Below are 19532 nucleotides of genomic sequence, written 5' to 3'. Positions count from 1 at the left end.
TATACAGCAACTTTTTGTACTGCCTTTACAAACCACGTCCTGCTGGACCAGATGTTGGGCCATTTTAACACAAGAGATACAGTGAGAAGGGCTTTGGCATTACTGCAGCCTGTACCACCCTGAGAGCAGCTTTAAGGGCAGGAGCTGCCACAATGTAAATCCAGCACTCTGAAAAAACCCTGCCTCAGTGCTTCCTTGAGCATGCTGCTGCCTATGAGACATGCTGGCAGACACCTGTCAGTTGCCCATTCCTTCAATTTCCAGGTTTCTCCAAACCAGACTGTGAAGGTGCCAGTCCAAGTCTCACCAGTACTGAAGCACAGCCTTAGCTTAAATCTAGAATGAAAATTTTACATATTTTAATTTCTCAACAGTTCCTATTAAAACCAATTTTTTTCAGTATTTGTTCAGCTGGAGCACTTCACCAGTGGGTGGGCTTTAGGTATCCGAATAGAGGCATCTAGAGCTATTTGAAAAGTCTGTGACCCCCCTAAGGCAGGTAAAAGTCAGGGTCTACAGGAGATTCGTGTCCTCTTTTAGGGACAGATGGAGCTCATGTGGGACACACAGAGGCACTGTACTATATCACATACCCTATGGAGTGCCACACACATATGGGTGAGCGTTGCCTGTAGGTAAAGCCTTATAAAATAAAGGCCTTGTTACCCTTGCAAAATCATGGCACAGGCCTGCTACTTAGGCTAAGGAGAAGGGAACTACGGGAGACTGACTCAGCTGGAAGAACAGAGGTGGAGACACATGAGAGATGTGAGAGACGTGTGAGATGTGCTGTGTGACTGCCGCATGTCCACATCATGGTGCATGGTGGTTGTTGACTTGGGCTTGTTGTGCCTTAAAACTATGTAAACTGATAACTGGCTAACTGCTTAAAAAGGCCTGTTTTTTGCAATAAAGCCACTCTCCTCTGCACTGCCTGGGGACTCTGTGTCACTTTCCTTCCTACAGGTAGGCAACTCAACTGCCTCCTGTGTGAGTCAACTCAATGTTTGCAAAGGATCTGCCCCCAGCTTCTTTGTCTGCTGAGAACCAAACCACGAATGCATTTTGTGCATTTCAGAAAACTGTCCAAAAGGAGCGTTGAGAAAGGCAATGCCTGCTTATTTTACAAAAAATATAACAGCTTACTTGTATTCCCTGCGAAGTCACTAGAAAGGTCTCCATGACACCAGCCACCACAGCCTTGAGCAGCAGAGCAACCCAAGCCATGATCTTCTCAAGCCTTCATGCACACAAACATCAATCCTTTCAGCACATGCATATGATGCTGATAACCATCTGATGGTCCACATGACAGGCTAGAAAATCAGACAGCAAACCTCACCCTAGTAAATGACACAGAGCCCACCAGCCCAAACACGTGCCGTTTCAAGCCTAGTTCTTTATCAGATGAAAAGAAGGCTCTCCTGATCACATAAACAGCCTAATAAGTGCTGGAGCCCTCAGCTGTGAACATGAATGCTCAATATGCCAGGTGGCTTAAGCTGAAAGCATGTAATCTCCTGTTGCTCTGTAGCTTTCAGGCATCCTTCCACATTCTTAATTCTCCTAATAAATTTAGAGAGATTTGTTTCCAAAGAACGCATTTTCAAGCAATTCATAACATTAAATGTCACACACCATGAACTCTATCTACCACACTACAGCCAAGAGTGAAAGAGCTCAGTCATCCCTATAGATCCACTCTTGAACAGCAGGGGGGAAGCACATTAAAAGGAGGCATGTTGTATTCTCTAGAGACCACCACTGTGACCAGAAGTGTGAACTACTACCCAAACCTCATGTTCCTTGCAAAGTTGAAGAGCGAGTAGAAAAATAAATAGATCATAGGCATTCATACAGAGCCTTTAATTAGAGAGAAGGATGTGGCTCTCTGCATAGGAAAGCTGTGTCTTCATGTGGTGCAAATCAGCACAGCTTTGTTATGGAATTACATCAGTCTGTGCCAATGGGGATTCAGTCCAGGTATGCACACGAGGATGTCCGTCTTTACCATGGAAACACAACACCTAGGTGAGGGACCACACGAGCAGTTTAACAGCAACTGCATTAATAATACTTGACAGAGCAGGAAAGAAAAATGAAAACAATTGTTCTAATTGAAACTATGGGGGGGTGTGTAAGTAGGGCAGAATGCACAGCAATTACCTGATTTGGAGCTTAGCCACAACACCAGCACTGCTGCTCCTGCTCTATGGGACTGCAAAGGAGCCTAAGTAAACAGGATTCTGGTTTTCCATCTTTGGCTAAAATGGTTGTTTACACAGAAACAGGGAACAGCGTAAAAAGACATGGTGCCTGCCCAAATCTGAGGGCTGAAGCAAGGCCACAAGCTGAGGAGCTGAATTGCTGCCCACACTTGCACCAAAGAGAAAAGAGATACGGTGCTCCCTCAGAGAGATGTTGCCTGCCTAGATAGTGGATAGGCACAGCTTTGACCAGCTGTAGAAAGGAAACTCCAGGTTACTACAAATGAAACCAAGTCTGCAGAAGAGTTAACATGGACATTCTGGATTTCCTCAGATTGGAGATGCTACCAGCTCACAGTTCCCTGTCCCTGCAGTCCACTTGTCACATACTACTCTTATTCCTTCCTCACAGCCATCACCAGCAGGCTCCAGGCACTGCTCCTCATTCTCCATATCACCTGCAGAGATGCAAACACGCACAGAAAGCTGTCGAGAGGCTGGTCCCTAGAAATCCCACACGGCAGTGGATTCCCAGGCATGGAGTGCATGAGAGGCACAAAGACAATGGTTAATAACAAAATGAGGCTCCACTAGTGGCATGGAGAGGGTATAACCTGGCCTAGAGTTATTTTGGAGTATCACTTGAGAAGCAGCAATAGTGTCTACAAGAAAGACTAGATTAAGTCCTGCAGGAACAAAGTTCCTTTTCTGAGGAAAAGCCAGTAGGAACTGGCTTACCCAGTGATGCCATTCATGGTCCAACAAGCACGTCTTAGTCATATAACGGAGAAACAACTTGAAGCATCTGCTCCATCATCAGTCTTCGTGGCTGTGCCAGTGACTGCAGCCACAGGGGTCCAGTGCTACAGGCCATGCACACACCCAACACACAGGTCTGAACCTGTGACCCACAGCTTCTGCAGACCATCACAAATCCCCTGAGACACACAGCTCCCCACAGCCTTGCAGGTTGTTTTTAGTTGGACAAATTCAAATGGCTGCCACAAAAGCTTAATCTCTTTCCAGCCACACTCATGCTGAGTGTCAATAGGAAAAAGTCCCATGAATACGCTTCATAATTACAGAGCCGTGGCTGTAGCAAAGAACAAAGTATAATGCAGGCTTGAATACTCAGGAAATTGACTGCTGATATGTTTCCATTCATTGTTTTGTTCTCTGTTCTCAGTGTTATATTAAAATCTCCTACTAAGAATGAGGTTTCTTGTTTAATGGAACTTGTCAGTTAGAGGAAATCTGCTTGAGCTGTTTGATCTATTCTTTAAAATAATATTAATTGCAAATTTAGCACATGACCCTATCTTAGTTAGTTCAAAAACTAAAGCTGATATTTTTCAATATGTATTTGTTTCCCAGAAAAGTCATGGGACATCACTTTCCCACTTGAACGCATTCACTGTCCCTTTGCCCCACTATTCAGTCCTGGCTATTCATTAGATATGTTGATCAATTGTACCAGTCACCTGACATTGTTTTTCTGACTCTATTAGTGAAAGGTGATAACAGTGAATAGCAAATAGTAAATACGGTGCAAATCTCTGGTCACGAGAAAGTCCATGAAACCTGGCAGTTTGTGAGCATCTTTGCAAAATCCTGACAATCATATCCACATTCATGTGTGACCTCATGTGTATAGGAAATCACACTCAGTACTTCTGCTTGCCTCTCCATTAATGGAACTGGCTTGTCTATTTTTGATTCCATGTGGCTCATAATTAAGGACTGAATTTGCATGTTTGCTATTCATCCTGATTCCCAGCATGTGCAGTCAGAATAACAAATCTTAACTTCAGTCTCAGAAGCTGATGTACAGTAGAATCTGAATTTTCCAAGTCCTACAGTTCAATGGTATTTAAATCTGAAGGCTTCACTTGGTTCCTTGCAGATATAAAATAACAATGCAGAAGAATCAGATGCAGTGGCCAGTTTAGACTCTATATAAATTCATAGGACTATTTAAGTTTCTTGGTTCCGAGCCTTCAATGAAAATCTGCAAAAATGAGTTGCATGGAGTTGTTCACAGAAACAGTATTTCTTTTGTGAGAGTTTTCCTAAACCCAGTTATATCAGAATGATGGAAGAAAGGGGAAATGGTCAGTTTCAGGGCTCATATAATTAGATATAACACATTCTATCATCATCAGTACTTGATCCTTTACTTTAGGCAATCTCAAAACACTTTTGGAAGTGCTCAGAAACCACTGTCCATGTCACCATGACCACAAGTGCTGTCACTTTTAGGAATTTGACTTTACAGAGAAGTGGTGCCGTGAGCCCGCTCCCTGTGAGGCAGCAGCACCAGCTCTGCAGCTGACTCCCCTTTTCCCTTCCATCATAACACCTCTGGCAGGCATGGTGAATGCCCTCCCTTGTCTGGTGGCAGCAGGTTTGGTTGTGCCTGTTCTCTTTCATGGAATTTGCTTCACCTGGGCCTTGCTAAGGGCGCTGCCCTGCTGCAGTGCACCTCCAGCAGTGTGAATTAGGGGCAGCGAGACACCCCTACAGAGGCACCTTATTGAGGGTCGTGCCTCAGCCACGAGTGCTCGTGCTGCTGGGGGAGCCTGAGCTCCCTGCCTACACACCTTTCAGGACACGTACCATCCTCCTCTGCTCCATCTTCCCTGCTCCTGACTAATTCAGGCAGCTCAAGGTGCAGGGAATTCCTCTCAAATAAACGCATCCTCCCCCGCCCTGATCCTTTCTTAAAGCAAGGGCAGAATTGCTCAAAACAACCCAAGGGAAGAAATCCAAAATAGGAGGTGACCTCCTTCCAACCCTCAGTGCTGGGGGCTGAGGTGTGGCCCCTCCTCGAGCTCCCTGGGTTATTCCCGCACCTTTGTCTCATTCTCTCCTGGAGCGAGGCCCTCCCACGGGCTGCTGTTTTCCACGGCCCATGAAGAGCTCTCTGTTCCCCGCATGAGTCACGCCCGCAGGCCGGGCAGTGACATCAGCCCCTCTCAGCCCTCCTCGGGCTGCCCTTGGCAGTCGCTGGGAACGGGGCTTTGTGCCGAGGAAAAGGGCCGGGACTGTCGGTGGGAGCCTCGCTCGGCACGGCTGCATCAAGCGGTCTGTTGTGGCGGATGCCATCCGTGAACCACCGCAGGAGCAGCTGCAGAAGCTCTGTTTTTCATGCCTGCCAGCAGGCAAACCCTCTCCGAGAATCCCCGGCGTGGTGCTAAAGCCCTGCCGGGCTGCCACTACCTGTGCCAGCTACCCCGGAACGTGGCACATGCTGCAAACACCTTTTTCTTTGACGGCGTTGGCACTGCATCTGAGCCAGGACAAAGAGGGCGCGGCCGGTTTTCAGCTCTGCTTTGATACTACAATAAGAGCTCTTTATGGGTTTAAAATTACCATTCTGCAATACTGGAAAACCATTACCTCTTCCAGGAAAGCTGCTTTGTAGTACTGCAGGAAAGTTATCCCTCTGCTGCTGTAAGCCGCACCAGCAGCACCGCAGGCAGTCCTTTATTCCTGACCAGAGGCTACTTCATCAAGGGATTGAATGACTTCATGACCTTGATGGATGCACAGAGTCAGTTCAAGAGCACTCAGCTGAGCAAATGAAATGCTGGCACCTTACTGATAAGAGGGAAGAGTACCCATGCCAGGGCAGAAGGGGGGACATGTAAGGATGCAGCAGATAATGGTGGCTCGGGGTGAGAGCTCCAGCTCTCAGCTTGCCGTTTTGGGGAGATAGGCACCCCACCTACTTCAGGCCAGTCCATTTCCCTCTGTGGCAGGAGCAGCCAGCCTCGTTTGCCAAGGCTTTACTGTAAACAAAATGTCTAATGAAGTACTTTTCTAGCCATTTTCTTCTAGTGCTGCTGGAGGTCGAAGCCATCCCAGAGCGATTTGCTCACCTATGGACTTCAGCTACACCAGCACAGACCCTCCGTGTCTAGTGGGGAGGGGTGACAGCTGAGCTTCCCCAGTTTAACATTGCTTTGAAACATCAAACAGGCAATTGTACACAGAGAGGAAAAACCAAACTTCTCAGTTCCAGTGCAAGGAGAGTTCTGCTTTTGCTCTCAGCTCACTACTTTGGTGTTGTTTGAGGGTTAGACTACAACTCAGACCTGCAATTTTGCTTTAGATTGGGCTGAATCTCCATGGAATGTCATGTACGCTTATGAGATTTCAGCACAAGAGATGGAAAACACCTGAAAATATCTCTGATATTGCTTTCTGAGGCATTTTTTTGTCCATGAGGCTTCTACACCCTGAACCCAAATCCTTCTCCCAGTTTGTCCTCCAACCCTGGCTACATATTGTGTAGCCAAATAACATCCTCCTTTTTTTTCCCGTTCTGGAGACACAGCAGCTGTTCTATTTTTCTGCTGAATGAAGCAATGTTTTACTAGCTACGGTTTCCTGATTTGCAGATTTTGGTGGCAGTGCTGTCACAGAGTTCCCATCATGAGCCCCTGCCAGTGTCCCCCCCACCACAGAACACTCAAGCCTTTCAGCTGGGCCAGAGCAGTTGTTCCTGGGGGCAATGCTGATCAGGCACTCATCTAGTTGAAGCAAAAAGCAAAAAGCTAAAACCAAACCAAAACACGTACACAAAAAAAAGAAAAAAAACAAAATCCTTTCTATTTTACAGGGGTTTTTGTTCAGTCTTAACCACCGGCAGTTCCTGATGTGGCTTGCTGCAGTCACATGAAAAGTTGTTTAGATACAACTGAGAGAAGGCTGAGCTGGAGTAAAACAGTGTGGAAAAAAGCTGAGATGGGAACATCTCAAGGTAGAATTACTACTAAGGCTTCCTTGCCCTTAAACTATGGCCAAGGTTTCTTATCTTGGACCACAACCCAGAGATCACCATAATTTTGCAGTGAACAGCCAATTCATTTCACAATTTATACATCATTACACATCCCCCATGTACCAGAGAATCAGCTCTGCAGACTTCTTGCAGGCCTTAAAAGGATCTTTAGGCTTCAGTTTTCATTTTTAGATGAATACAAGCATTCAGCTGAGCTCTAAGCTATTAAAGCAAAACATCACTTCACTGATAATTTCACAATAATTCATTTAATTGTTTGATTCACCTATGCCTTTGGACCAATGCTTTGGGATTCCAAATAACACAAATAATAACAAAAATAACAGCAGGACATTCCATCTTACTGAATGAAACAGTGATAAACCAAAACACAGCTCGTGATACATTATCACTGGCTGTGCAGGAGTGTGGGTGGGAAGCAGGAGGCTGCAAGAAGAGACAGAGCAGCTCCTACACGCGACTTTTTCCTCTGTGCTATTTGCCTTTTGCTGAAGAAGCGCAGCAAATACATTAACACACGCATGAAAAATGAGCTGAGGTAATTCCATCTATGAGCATGTGATCGGTCCTCCTGCCACAAATGTTTTCCCTCTAGGTCCATATCTGAATCTCACACAGACTGACTCACTCTGCGGCCGCACACGTCACTACTACCCGGCAGCGTCAGGCTGTCATTTGTTTCCTTTTGGAACGGGATGTTCCATAATAGCTCCAACTCCTACTCGATAGTTTATGAAATTGCAGTTCTTTCACATACTCCTTTGTTCCTGAGCAGCCAGGAGTTTTCAGTTTGTTTCTAAGGTGCTAAAAGAGGATCAGAGTGGCCTGAGCTCAGGGATGCCTCACCCGAAGCACTAACAGGATGTGTCTTTTAACAGGATGAAGGTGCGATGGTTCTCGGTGCTCTGTAGAGTTTGTTCTTCAGGAAGACAAAGGAAGACAAACAGTGCAGAACTGTTGCTTCTGGGGTTTCTCCCATAGCCTAGGAGAGACTGTCACAGACATGGAAGCTGAATCTCTGGACATGCTGATGGAGCCATGAAAGCAGAACCAGCTCTGCTTCAGAGTGTCTCGCTATGATACTCAAATATGCAACACTTGTTTTTCAGCACTGATTAGTTTGACCCTCTGCTCCACAAATGCAAATTTACATTTGTGTCTTATTCTGGAACAGGAAAGTGTTTCTTAAGTGAATCCCTGGCTGACTGTGCTTCACTTCATACCACACAGTTTCAGAGCTCAGCCTACAGGACTAAACTCATATTACCCTCAGGTTAAAACTCCCAAGTGTCAATAGTATAAACACGGAGTTGTCAGCACCAACTGGTTTGTTTTTGTTCTGCTGGCTTGGTGCTCCTGTCATAGCAAACTACCACTGCTTGCTACTTGTCTTTCAGAGCCCAAAGTCCTGGAGTTGTATCTCAGCACACAAGTGCAAAAGGAGGAATGTGATGTGGTTCTAGAAGTGTAGCAGAAGAGAGGAAGCTGCAGTCCCCCAGGGTTCCCTGCCCAGGTAAAGACCATGTTCACCAGGATACACCTGTAACACTGCCAAGCTTCCTGCTGGGAACATCTGACAGCAGCTGATACAAAAGGACAGAACTGAGGCAGCAGAGAGCCAAAGAACTAAAGGACGCAAAAGATGTCGACATTTCTCCTGCTTACTTTTGGGATGCTGCTATGATTCAATGCAGGCTAAAATGGGTTTGTTCTCACACTGGGTGCACAGCAAAATGGATGCATTGCTATGTGTAATCCAGCGTCCCCTGCTCCAAATGCTGCTCCCCTATTTAACAAAGAGCTTTAACCAAATGGGGAGCTGACATTACTTCCTAAGGGTGCAGCCATTCCTAACAAGGAGATCAATGACAACTTCAAGCATATCAAAAAGAGTATTCCTATCATTCTTCAGAAAAAGTTAATCACTTATTACCTGTCACTGGGAATACAATGGGAATCTTAAAGATTACTTGGAGATGATTTGGAAAAGCAAAACTTATAATTTGCAAACTGCACATAACATTTTCTCTGAGAAACAAAACAGTTCCTGAGGCTTCTGCCTGTAAGAGGGTGCCATAAGCATCCCTACAGATATTTATTCTGACCTCCTGGACCTTTCCCTGAGATTCACTCATTGGGTTTAAATAAATATGCATTAACAAACCCAAGGCTCCAGATCTTCCATAGTCCTGCATTGAGCCAAGATCTTAAGCAAAGAGGTTTAAGTCACACTTATATTTCCTCTGACCTAGAGACAGAGCACAGCTCAGTATATCCCAGTTATGGAGCAAAAAGACGTTTATGGCTGCACGACCTTGCATTCAGCTGCCTGAGAAATCTTTAGAAACTGCTGTAAAGGCAGATCACCACAGGCTGGCATTCCCAGCTTGCTGCAGACCCCTTCACTTGCAGCACTGACTGGGGAGAACAGGCAGAGCCCCAGCCCTGACTTACTTGCATGACAGCCTCAGGAATCCTCCTGGTGCTGCCTGGCCAGCCTTGGGTAATGCTGCACTGCAGGAATACAGTGCCCAGGCTCTCCGAGCCAGACCTCGAGCTTTGGTAGCTGCCAGGACAAACGACAATCTCTAAATGTAAGTCATAATCTCACAGACATCACCTATAACTTTACCTGGGCTTACCTGGGTCGCTGTGGAGGGTAGGGCAGTGTTTCCCTTGACATTCACAACGAACGCGTGCACCAGAGAATACGAGGCTCCTCGTACACAGGGTATTGTTCTGGATTTCGTATTTCTTCGGGGTTGTCTTGGCAACGAAGAGGGTTTGCCGCTAGAGGTGTGTGAAACACTGGGTAACAAAAAACATCACAACTCCCACTTGTTTCGTTCCTTCACCCTTTTAAACCTGACTCCTTTTCAACCTGGAATGCTCTCAGTGTGCTGTGTGTCAGGAGGGGCAGCACAAATCAGCACAGACTCCTCTGCCTGCCCCCTTCCCCCACACAGTGATTTTGAAAATAACAAAAAATGACATTTTTCATTGGAAAAGGGTGTCTATCCAGACACCCCTACAAGCTCTGTTCCCATTATCCCTTCAACTACCTTCTTAGGGAGTAGTTCCTTGGCAGGCAATGCAACCGACAGCTCCAGAATGGATGACTGGATTTAAGCAAAATTAGAATGGGTTTTTTTTCATTTGTTTGCTTGTTTTAATTAATGACATTTTTAGTGATGTCAGTGAAGTCAATGGGGTGACTGTGGACTGATTTCAATATGACCAGGTGTGCCAATTTTCCCTGATCAAAAGGAGTCTTTGTACAGAGAAGAGATGCTGGACAGATAATGCTACACCTGGTCAGCAAACTGATGGAAATGCCCCACCTGCCTTTCTGACTCAGCTCCTTCCTTGGACAGCAGATCTTTATTTACTGTGGATGAGGTCCAGGAAATATTCTGCAAAGTTTTTAAAGCATCTGTGGATGTAGTTTCACCTTGCTCATTCATGTAATTTGCCTTTATTTTTACTTACTAAAGGCATTAAAAATTAACCCAAACAGCTGTTAAGATGCCTCTGTTTTTTTATGCAGCAAAGGGAAAAAAAGTCTGAACAGCTGTGTCAGTGGAACACATCCAGGTGGCATCACTAAGGCAAAGTTTCTACAAAATCTGTAAGATAATATTTTTATTATCTTAGTTATTGTATTTGTCTTTTATTACTTCACTCTTGTAGATTCTTAAAGAGGTATTGGCTACTTATTTCTTATCTTCACCCTTGTTCCTCAGTATCTGAGCTGTGCTGTAGCTTGACACAGATGTTGCAGTGATTCAGTCATCAAAGGGGAAAATCACCCTTTCAGCACAATCCTCCCAGATCTATTCTCGGGTCTTAAATGCGATTTAAGTCTGGGTAAGGAGCAATTTTACATATCTGGCCTTTCTATGGGGAGAAACTCAGGATGCGGCACCAAAAATTGTCTTAGGGACACTCAAGAGCAGAGGTAATTTGTTTTCCAGGTTGTATAACTAAGCCAGCTGAGATGCACAGTAATGTTGCAGTTCCTTGACTAGGTAGCTGGATCATCCTCAAGGAGAGGTTAAGACTCACAGTTACACAAGAGTCTGAAAGAGCAGTTGTTTGGGACTCCAACATGTGTAGCATTGGGGATTTGGAAATCGCTTGTCAAATTCTCAGCTGGGTGATGCTGAAGTCTGTATCAGGTTCACTGACAAAGGCTCATGAAGAGCCTCCCTTACTGAGGTTCTGAATTCCTCAACTGGTCTCCCATTCTGCATGGAGCAAATTTAAACTTTCTAAACTTTGGTGCCCTTTTCATGCATTTACTATCACGTCTCAACCATGAGAGGCTTCCAGACACCTGCTCCAAGCTCTGCATTTCATGGCACCACACTCCATCTGTGCTCTAGGCTATCACACCATAGTCCAAACCCTACGCCCCGTCCAGTCATCCAGGGCTCATCTGTTTCATGCCTTCCATATAAACCCTCCTAAGAGTGTGATTCTGTTGCTATAAGGCAGCTTGCTGATTTATTAATGTGTTATCCATAAACTGCTGATTGATATCTTCTGCCCCAACATCAGCCCTTGGATTATGAACTCTGTAGAACAAAATGAAAGCACTGAAGTGTCTGAAAACTGCCAGCCACATGGCAGGTGTTACAGCAAATGATATTCGTTATAATGAACAATAATAGCAATGATAACTGTAGTGATTAAGCTACTTGTTGCTGTTATTATTCTTTCTCCTATTCCCACAATGTTTGACAAATATGGGCTCTTCTCTCCAGAGAGTTCTTGAGACTGAAGAAAGGTTTTCAAGTGACACAGAGTGCAAAGAAAAGGGCTGCTTTTCAGCTTATAGCATAATGATAGTAGATAACTAAAAGCCTGAAGTCTGTTTCTATACCAGTAAGACTTTTATTATTTTTTTAAATTAGCTTGATAAACAAATTATGAAAAAATGGCTGTACAGTCCTGAGAAGGACCATCTTCCAGGGGAAAGATCAGCAGAATCATCTCTGAGTCTAAAGGAAAATTTCATTCTCCTCTAAATCATTTCCTTTTGCTACATTTTCTTCACATTTAGTAGCTGGATGCAATTCCCTCTATATGTACTAAGCTTGTGTTATTACAGTTTGAGCACGATATATGTTTATTTGGAGTCTAACAAGATCATCAATCAGGAAATATCACTGCACTTCATATTACGTATTTATTTAATGGTGTTAGGATGAAATTTACCTGGGTCCAGAGAACAAAATTAGGCTGTTACAGCCCTTGGTTTCATATAAGTTATTTTCCTCTCAATGCCTATGCCCTGTGGACACAAATTTATTTCTCCAATACTGGATGAAAAATCTCCATTCTTTCACTGCCTCCAGGTAATGATGTCTATTTCTTTCCTTCTGCTTCCAATTTTGCGTCCAATACTTGAATGCTTGAAAATATGAAATAAAATACCATAAGCCACAGAGCAAGAAAATCTGCAGAGTGTTGGGAATATTTCTTTTCCTTTTCAATCCTTGTGTAATTAAAGAAATTCTGCTCAATCATTTGATAACTTCCGTGACATTATCATACTTCTGATATTAACCTTCCAGTTAAATTTTAGTGGCTGGTAAGCCATTGGAAAGAAATATTTTGCAGACAGGTTATGGGATGCAAATTTGAAAAATCTCAGTTCTTCTCTGAAGTATGTCACACACTGAGCAATGAAAGATGACTTTAAATGGAACATGTACTAATAAATGTAAATATGGAAGTGGAAAATTACATCATAGAATATGAGAACTCAATGTAGTTAATCATAACATTAATTATCTTAAATAATACTAAAAATGTCAGTGAAAAACATTAAGAGATCTTTGCTAAGCGTCCAAATGTGTTCTGATTGCTGTATTTGACAACTCTGCAAGAACCTAAGTCTCAGAGACTTGGAATCTCCATGAGATAAGATAGTATTTGCACACAAAATGCAGGAGAGAAGTTAAATGAACAAATGGCAAGTTTATCTCAAATGGAAGTGTTATAAAACCATTCGGCAAGAATAAGTTTATTCAGTTTATTGGCTAAGGCCCAGCAAAGATTTCACAACACTAGCAGCAGGGTGTTGAAATACTAAAAAAAACAAAAACAAAAAAAACTCCCAACAAAACAACAACCCAGCAATCAAAAGCTTGATGTCAGAGAAGCACTGTCATTTAAGAAACACTCTCTTCATTATTTATTAGATAAGAAACTGTTTATCAGCATACGTGTAAGCTCTTCCTGGAATCAAGGTCCATGCAATTTATTTCACATTCAGCAAAATTTTCTCAGTGCTTTGCAATTTTTTCATGCTCAAGTACCAGGAAAAGTGGAAGTAAGAGTCATACAGTTACGAAGAAGTATGACACATATTATTTATATTTACTTAGTGATTTGAGCTATGATAGACATGCAATCATACTGTTATGAGTTAACCAACAGGAGCTTCTGGCACTTCTTGTGCACAGAGGGAAAAAAAAATCTCTTATAAATGTGGATGGATAGGAATGTGTCAAAGCAGGAACACAAGCAAAGGTAGCTCATGCAGCTACTGATAGAATAGAAAATTTGAACATTGTGAAATAAAATAAATAAAATTGAGGTGTAACCTAGTAAAGCCAATGAAAGGTGTGTTCTGGACATCCAGCAAAACTCCAGTGTAGTTGTACTGATTGTATAGCAACCTTTGAAACAGAACATTTGAATCTCTGCTCCCTTGTGTATCTTTTCTTAGGAATAGTCTGGCCATCTAGAAATATTTTACTCTACCTTCCAGCACACACAGAAGTTAGAAAACAATGCAAATGTAAATAGTTCCTGGTGCCAAACACTTCAGTTGCCAAGAAGAAATGATGCATTTTGTACCAGGGCTATATTATGACCAAGATTAATTTTTGGATTGTTTCCGGCTATTCTTCAACAAAACACCTCCTGACGAAACACAACCTGTAACTCACAGGTTTTGTGTATTCAGGGGAACTTTTCCCAACACTTGATTTACAGTGTTCATACAGAACAAGCTGTACTGTGACCTGCATTTAATCCAGCTGCCAGATATTCCAGAGGTAACGTGTGAGCAGGCACCAGGTTTTTGAAGATGAACCTACTCAGTGATGAAGATCTCATGGAAAACCAATCCATGAGTATACCCTAGATGCTCTTAGCAAAAGGGAAATATCTCACCATTATGGCATAAGCAACTATTACCAAATAAGAACTGAGGCCAGGCCTCAAGTAATATTTCACAGCACAAGTTATACGATCAGGTCGCTTGGTGCAACTGCACCAATTGACTGATCACACATGTGCTTGCAATGTCTCTAACCAGATCTGGTCTCTTGCTTTGTGAAAGAAGTCAACCTCCATAAAAAAAGAAACCATTGTATATATCTGCATTTGTATATGTAGATTCATCAATGTTCAAAAACATCTACTCTAAATTCAAAGATGAATTCAAGAAAAGAAGGGAGAACTGACAAGTGGTAGTGAAATAGTGAAAAAATACTGGGAATGCATTCGATTATTATCAGATGGAACTTCCTTTACATCCAATTTTAGTTACTTTTGGGAATAGCATGTGACCAAAATTTTCTTATGGCTGTTATATCAGAAGAATCATGCACCATTTGAGTTTTGTTGATTCCTACCATATCAAAACCTTCTGATTAGAAGTAAATTTCCCTGAGTAATGTGGCAGCCTCTCTTTCCAGCAACCAGACGATATTTGTCGGAGTCGAATGCAGTTTACAAGGCGTAAGTCATTAGGCATGACCAAGCTGACCAGTCACGCCACATGAACACCGACTCATCACACCTAAGTGATGTCAAAAAATAACCACACCAAGTAAACCAAAACCTCAGAATTTGGAATAGTGGAGGGACTGAAAAACTTCAGTTGCTACACAAGCAATTTGTCAAAAGAAAAAACACTACACTTGACAAGGAAATTCTTTTGCTGAAAACTGCATGCTCAGTTATATGATTACATTGCTGGTGTCCCCCTGTTCTTTTTCCTCCTATGTCTCTGTCTAGGAAATATTTCCAGAACTTGCTGGTTCAGTTACCTGTTTCAGAGTTATAGCATTCAGCAGTTCCAGGAACAAAGCCTTATTTTATTATAAATACTTCAGCTACAATATTTCTAAGGAAATTAGACTGGCTATCATAATCTCCTGCTGACTCTCACCTGAGAATTTTAAATTCTCTAGTGTGGGAGTAGACTCTGAGGACAAAACACTTATCTATTTTATGTAATTAAAAGCAAAAGAGGAAATTCAGGATAAAAACTTTCAAAGCCTGGAAAAAGAAGTCAGAAAACAGCAAGATGAGAAAGGATGAAAACCAACACCACGCTGATGAATTCCAAGTCAAAGTACATCACAGTACATCACAAAGCACACATTTTGTTTTGGTACAACAAGATGATAAACAGTACACTTGGACTTCAGAGGCCTTTTGTAAAGCAGGTTTTCTAACCTTTCTTATTCAGCCTTGTACTTGAATAACAGTGTGTTCCTGATTTTACAGTCATGCATATTCTCAACACTCCCATGTAAAGTTACATTGGCTTCCAGCAGATTACGTTTTTGAGTACAGACATCACTCCTGAACATTATCTTCTGGCCTTCAAGCTTGCCACACAACATCTAGCATTTAGATATTAGCTACGGTCTAGAAATGAGCCATCTTGACGTGATCAAGGTATTTGATCACTCTGCAGAAGTTCGTGCCATGACTCAGCAGCAGCACAAGAGATGCTCTGTCACTCTCCGGTACTCAGTGCTGCTTTACAGAATGACACGGTATCAAAGATAATAACCAGCCTCTGGAACAAACAGATCACAGACTAATGAATACAGAACATTAAAGCCCAAAGTAATTTTCCCTGTACCCCCCTAGAGAACTATAACCAACACTATAGAAAAATCTCAATGAAATCTTGCTGAGTTCTGTGTGGAGCCCTCTTGAAAGCCAAGAGTGATGTAAGATTTGCTTGGAGTTTGAACTGAACCCTCCCCATTTTTCTGAGAGCTTACCATTAAAAGAAGAATAAATGTTAGCAATAAAAAGGTCAAGAGAATGAACATCTGAGAGCATCTAAAGATCTGCAAGGGACTTCATAAATATATAGCAAACGTCCTCCCTGATAGATTCCCAGAAGAGAAGAATTCTACATAACCCATAAAACACATTTTTTACAATCTATTTCTTTCTGTCTGGATACAAAGGACTGAAGCAGAATGTTTAACATATCACTTGTTCAGTAATTCAAAGTCTAAAGCTTAGGAAAACAACCAAGATTAGAGCCATTCAACAAAATCATATCTCTCTTCAGGAAGTGTCTTTTTATTCTTATAATTCGCCAATAAACCAACAAATGAGACTCTCAGCTATCAATACTGTTAGGTGCCATGTTTTAAATTAATAAATTTTAAAAAATAAATAAACTGCATGGGCTTGAATCATACCAACACCACAGGCAACTTCTGCAAGCTTTCCCACCTGATGCATTGGTGAGGGCTTAGGATATTTGCTGTCATTCCATTCTCTGATGCCCTAAACTTTGAAGAATGCAGTAAGTCCTGGCAATTTTTGTTGGCTCAGGTCCCTTCTACATGGGCTATGTGTGACCAAGAGCAACTTCTCATGAAGAACTTAGCAAAAACTTGAGCATGCTCTGCCAAAAAGTCCCTGGGAAGCAGGGTTTGTTGGCACATCATTACCTTCAAGCAAGCAGGCAGCAGAGGTGCATCTTGGGGTTATTCAGCTCCAGGAAAAATTGATCTCTTCTAAGAAAGATCTTGAAAGCAAAATTACAGAGGATAAAAGTGGCAGACACAAAAGGGGAAGACAGAGAAATGTACCAAAGAACACATACAGATAGAATGGGAACATTGCCCTGTTACCACAGCATGTAGACATATAGGATACACGTGTATAGGATTCTGTTTCTCCTCCTGGCATTCAGCCCTGGGTGGTGAAACAGCTGATGCTCTAGGCTGTAGTGGTCCATCCTTTTTCCAGCTGGTCAGATACCAGCTGAGTGACCTCTGTAAGCACCACATTGCTATGGCAACAAGGACTTGCAAGTCAAGTTGATGCCTGCACACAAATGCTTGAGGCGGCCTTAAGCTGCTGGAAATTCTATTGCCCTCTCCTCTACCCCTTGTCATCTCTTAGATCACAGCAGAAAAGGAAATGGACAAAACACAGCTACCTGGTCATGAGCTAACTCTTGGGGTCCATTGTGTTGAGTCTGTGTTCTGGAGCTGAAATGAGAATATTTGACAAAAGCAAATATTCCCCCACATCTAAGAGAAACCACATAAAGCAGCTAGAGAAAAAGAAGTGACAACAAACAAGCTCTGCAGTCAAAGAAAGGGTAAAATCTTGGCTCTACTGAAGTCATTGGGATGTTTGCCAGAAAGCTGTAGACAGCATGTTTTATCCAGGACTTTTAATTAGTTATTAAATGATTCAATGGCAAGTTGGCTGGTTAAAGGCACAAAAAAAAAAATAATAAAAAAAAAAAAAAAAAAAAAAAAAAAATCATGGAATAGCTCCAGCATGCCTCTCCCTGCCCTGCCTACCCCTTGGGAGGTTCAGATCATACACAGCTTTTTTATGGGAGACTTGACAGGTATTTCATTGAACCTTAGTTGAAATCAGTAGGTTCCCAGGCCCTGCCTCCTTCCCAAGTTTGGGGATGAAGATAGGAAACACCTACTAATGACACCAGAGACACAGCAAACATCGAAGTCATGTGTCAGTAGAAAGCACCCTGGAAGCCTGGCCCCTGCGGTACTGACACAGCCTATCTGGTGAGGGACAGTGCACACGAAGAAATAGGATGCTGTGTTCATCTAACTGACGTACATTTGAAAGGATTTGAATTGTTCTTGAATGACATACCCAGAAATAAATAAGGCAGCTCACTACCTTCAGGCTTTAGCCACTTTGTGAAGAGCCCCACAACCTGAACGATCTATTCACACCGCACGCTTCTGGTCTGCCTCATTTTTCTGCTTTCCTCTGTCTCCTTCTGCCTTTCCCCTTCCAAAGTGCCCTGGTTTCTATGGGAACAAAACACATCATCAGAATGGACAGAACTCGGTGACGTCCCCAGGTGCAAACCGAAAACAGGGTTTAAACAAGCGCTTTGCAGTTTGTGCCACGAGCCGGGGCAGGCGAGGAGCGATGGCCCCACACGTGTGTGCGCACGTGTGAGCGTGGGCGGCTGGCCCGGCACGCACGCGCTGTCCCCTCGTCACACGAGGCACACACATGCACAGCCACCGGCTCCCCGGGACAGCAGAAGGCTCGGCAGAACTCGTTCCATCCCATTCTGCTTTAATATAGCTGAAAATTGCTTTGACAGCTGAATAGCTTCTTTGTTTATAACTCGTTCTTAGCTGACTCTGCTGCATTATGGAGCTTTGTAAAGAGATTACTTTGTCAAAAACTGAACATATATGGTCTGGGCATGAACAATTTAGTGTGATGAACTGCATTCATTTTATGTGATGTGCAATCTGCAGTCTTGCTGCCTGTAAAGCATCTGTTTTTCTCCGTGAGTTTCATTTTCTGATCTCAAGTGTTTTATGAATTTTCTTGGGGTCTTTGGGGTTATCTGTTATCTCCTTTACCCTCTCCTGTACAGATGCAGAGAATTTACAATGTGTCAAATTTCAAGACATTTTGTCTTACATTAAATGTACCAAATCAAGATTTTGGCTGCAAAGAACAGATGATCATTGTTATCTACCTGCAAATATCTTATTCCTGCCCCGAACTGCCAGAGGTTTTTTGTATTTGAATTAGGATTTCAACACAGTAGAGTGCCAGCTTAGAAACTGGACCCACTGTAGGGAACACCATATGAAACACATCCAGCTTCTTACCGTGTCCCTTCATCCCCAGTGCTAAAACCCTAAGTAGACAGATCTCTATTCACATGACTTCAGCTGCACCTGAACCAGTCCATTGTCATTACAGAGCATTATCTATAAACTATTAAAGCAAACCCAGCCTGTACTGCTCCACAGGCACTTATCAGGGTCTTGCACTGTGCCCTGGATGAGTTTTGCAGGCTCTGACACTGTTGCCTTTAGCTGTGCTTGAGTTTACTGCACTGGTCATCTCTGATCACCATTGCAGTTTTTACTCCTAGCTATGGCTTGCTTAGAAATTACATTACTGCAGATTGACTTTGTGCCCTGCCTGGAGGCACATCAGAGACTCAGGGCAATTTTTTCTGTTTTTTTTTTCTCCTGTCTTATTCCCCTCTCTCTCACTCAGTTTTTAAAATAAGCAGCATTAATTCTGATTATATGATCTAGTATAAAAATGACTAAGAACGTTAATTGTCCTTACAGTAAAATTCCTATCAGCTTTGTAGTAAGCATTACATTGATCTTTCATGGGCTAGAGGCTGAGTACTTTTCTTATGGCTGCCACTGGAGGCTTTTCTTGTGCAGGACACAGATCTGGGCCTCATAGCATCTTGTGTTTCA

At 42.9% G+C, this 19532-nt stretch overlaps 1 protein-coding gene across 1 annotated transcript in view; it reads right to left on the bottom strand.

Moving 5' to 3' along the window:
• Positions 1 to 9672, bottom strand: part of SLC6A6 (solute carrier family 6 member 6) — a 92908-nt gene extending 83236 nt beyond the window's left edge. Inside the window, exon 1 of the mRNA XM_066195772.1 lies at positions 9657 to 9672. The gene's annotated coding sequence lies outside the window, so the exon portion shown is untranslated. The remainder of the gene's footprint in view (positions 1 to 9656) is intronic.
• Positions 9673 to 19532: the final 9860 nt, after the last annotated feature.

Source organism: Chamaea fasciata, unplaced genomic scaffold (genome assembly GCF_029207755.1).
Source record: "Chamaea fasciata isolate MVZ Bird 193981 ecotype frontalis unplaced genomic scaffold, bChaFas1.0.hap1 SCAF_13, whole genome shotgun sequence".
Taxonomy (NCBI): Eukaryota; Metazoa; Chordata; class Aves; order Passeriformes; family Sylviidae; genus Chamaea; species Chamaea fasciata.
The sequence above is the reverse complement of the archived record's forward strand: the minus strand, read 5'-3'. Positions and strand labels throughout refer to the sequence as shown.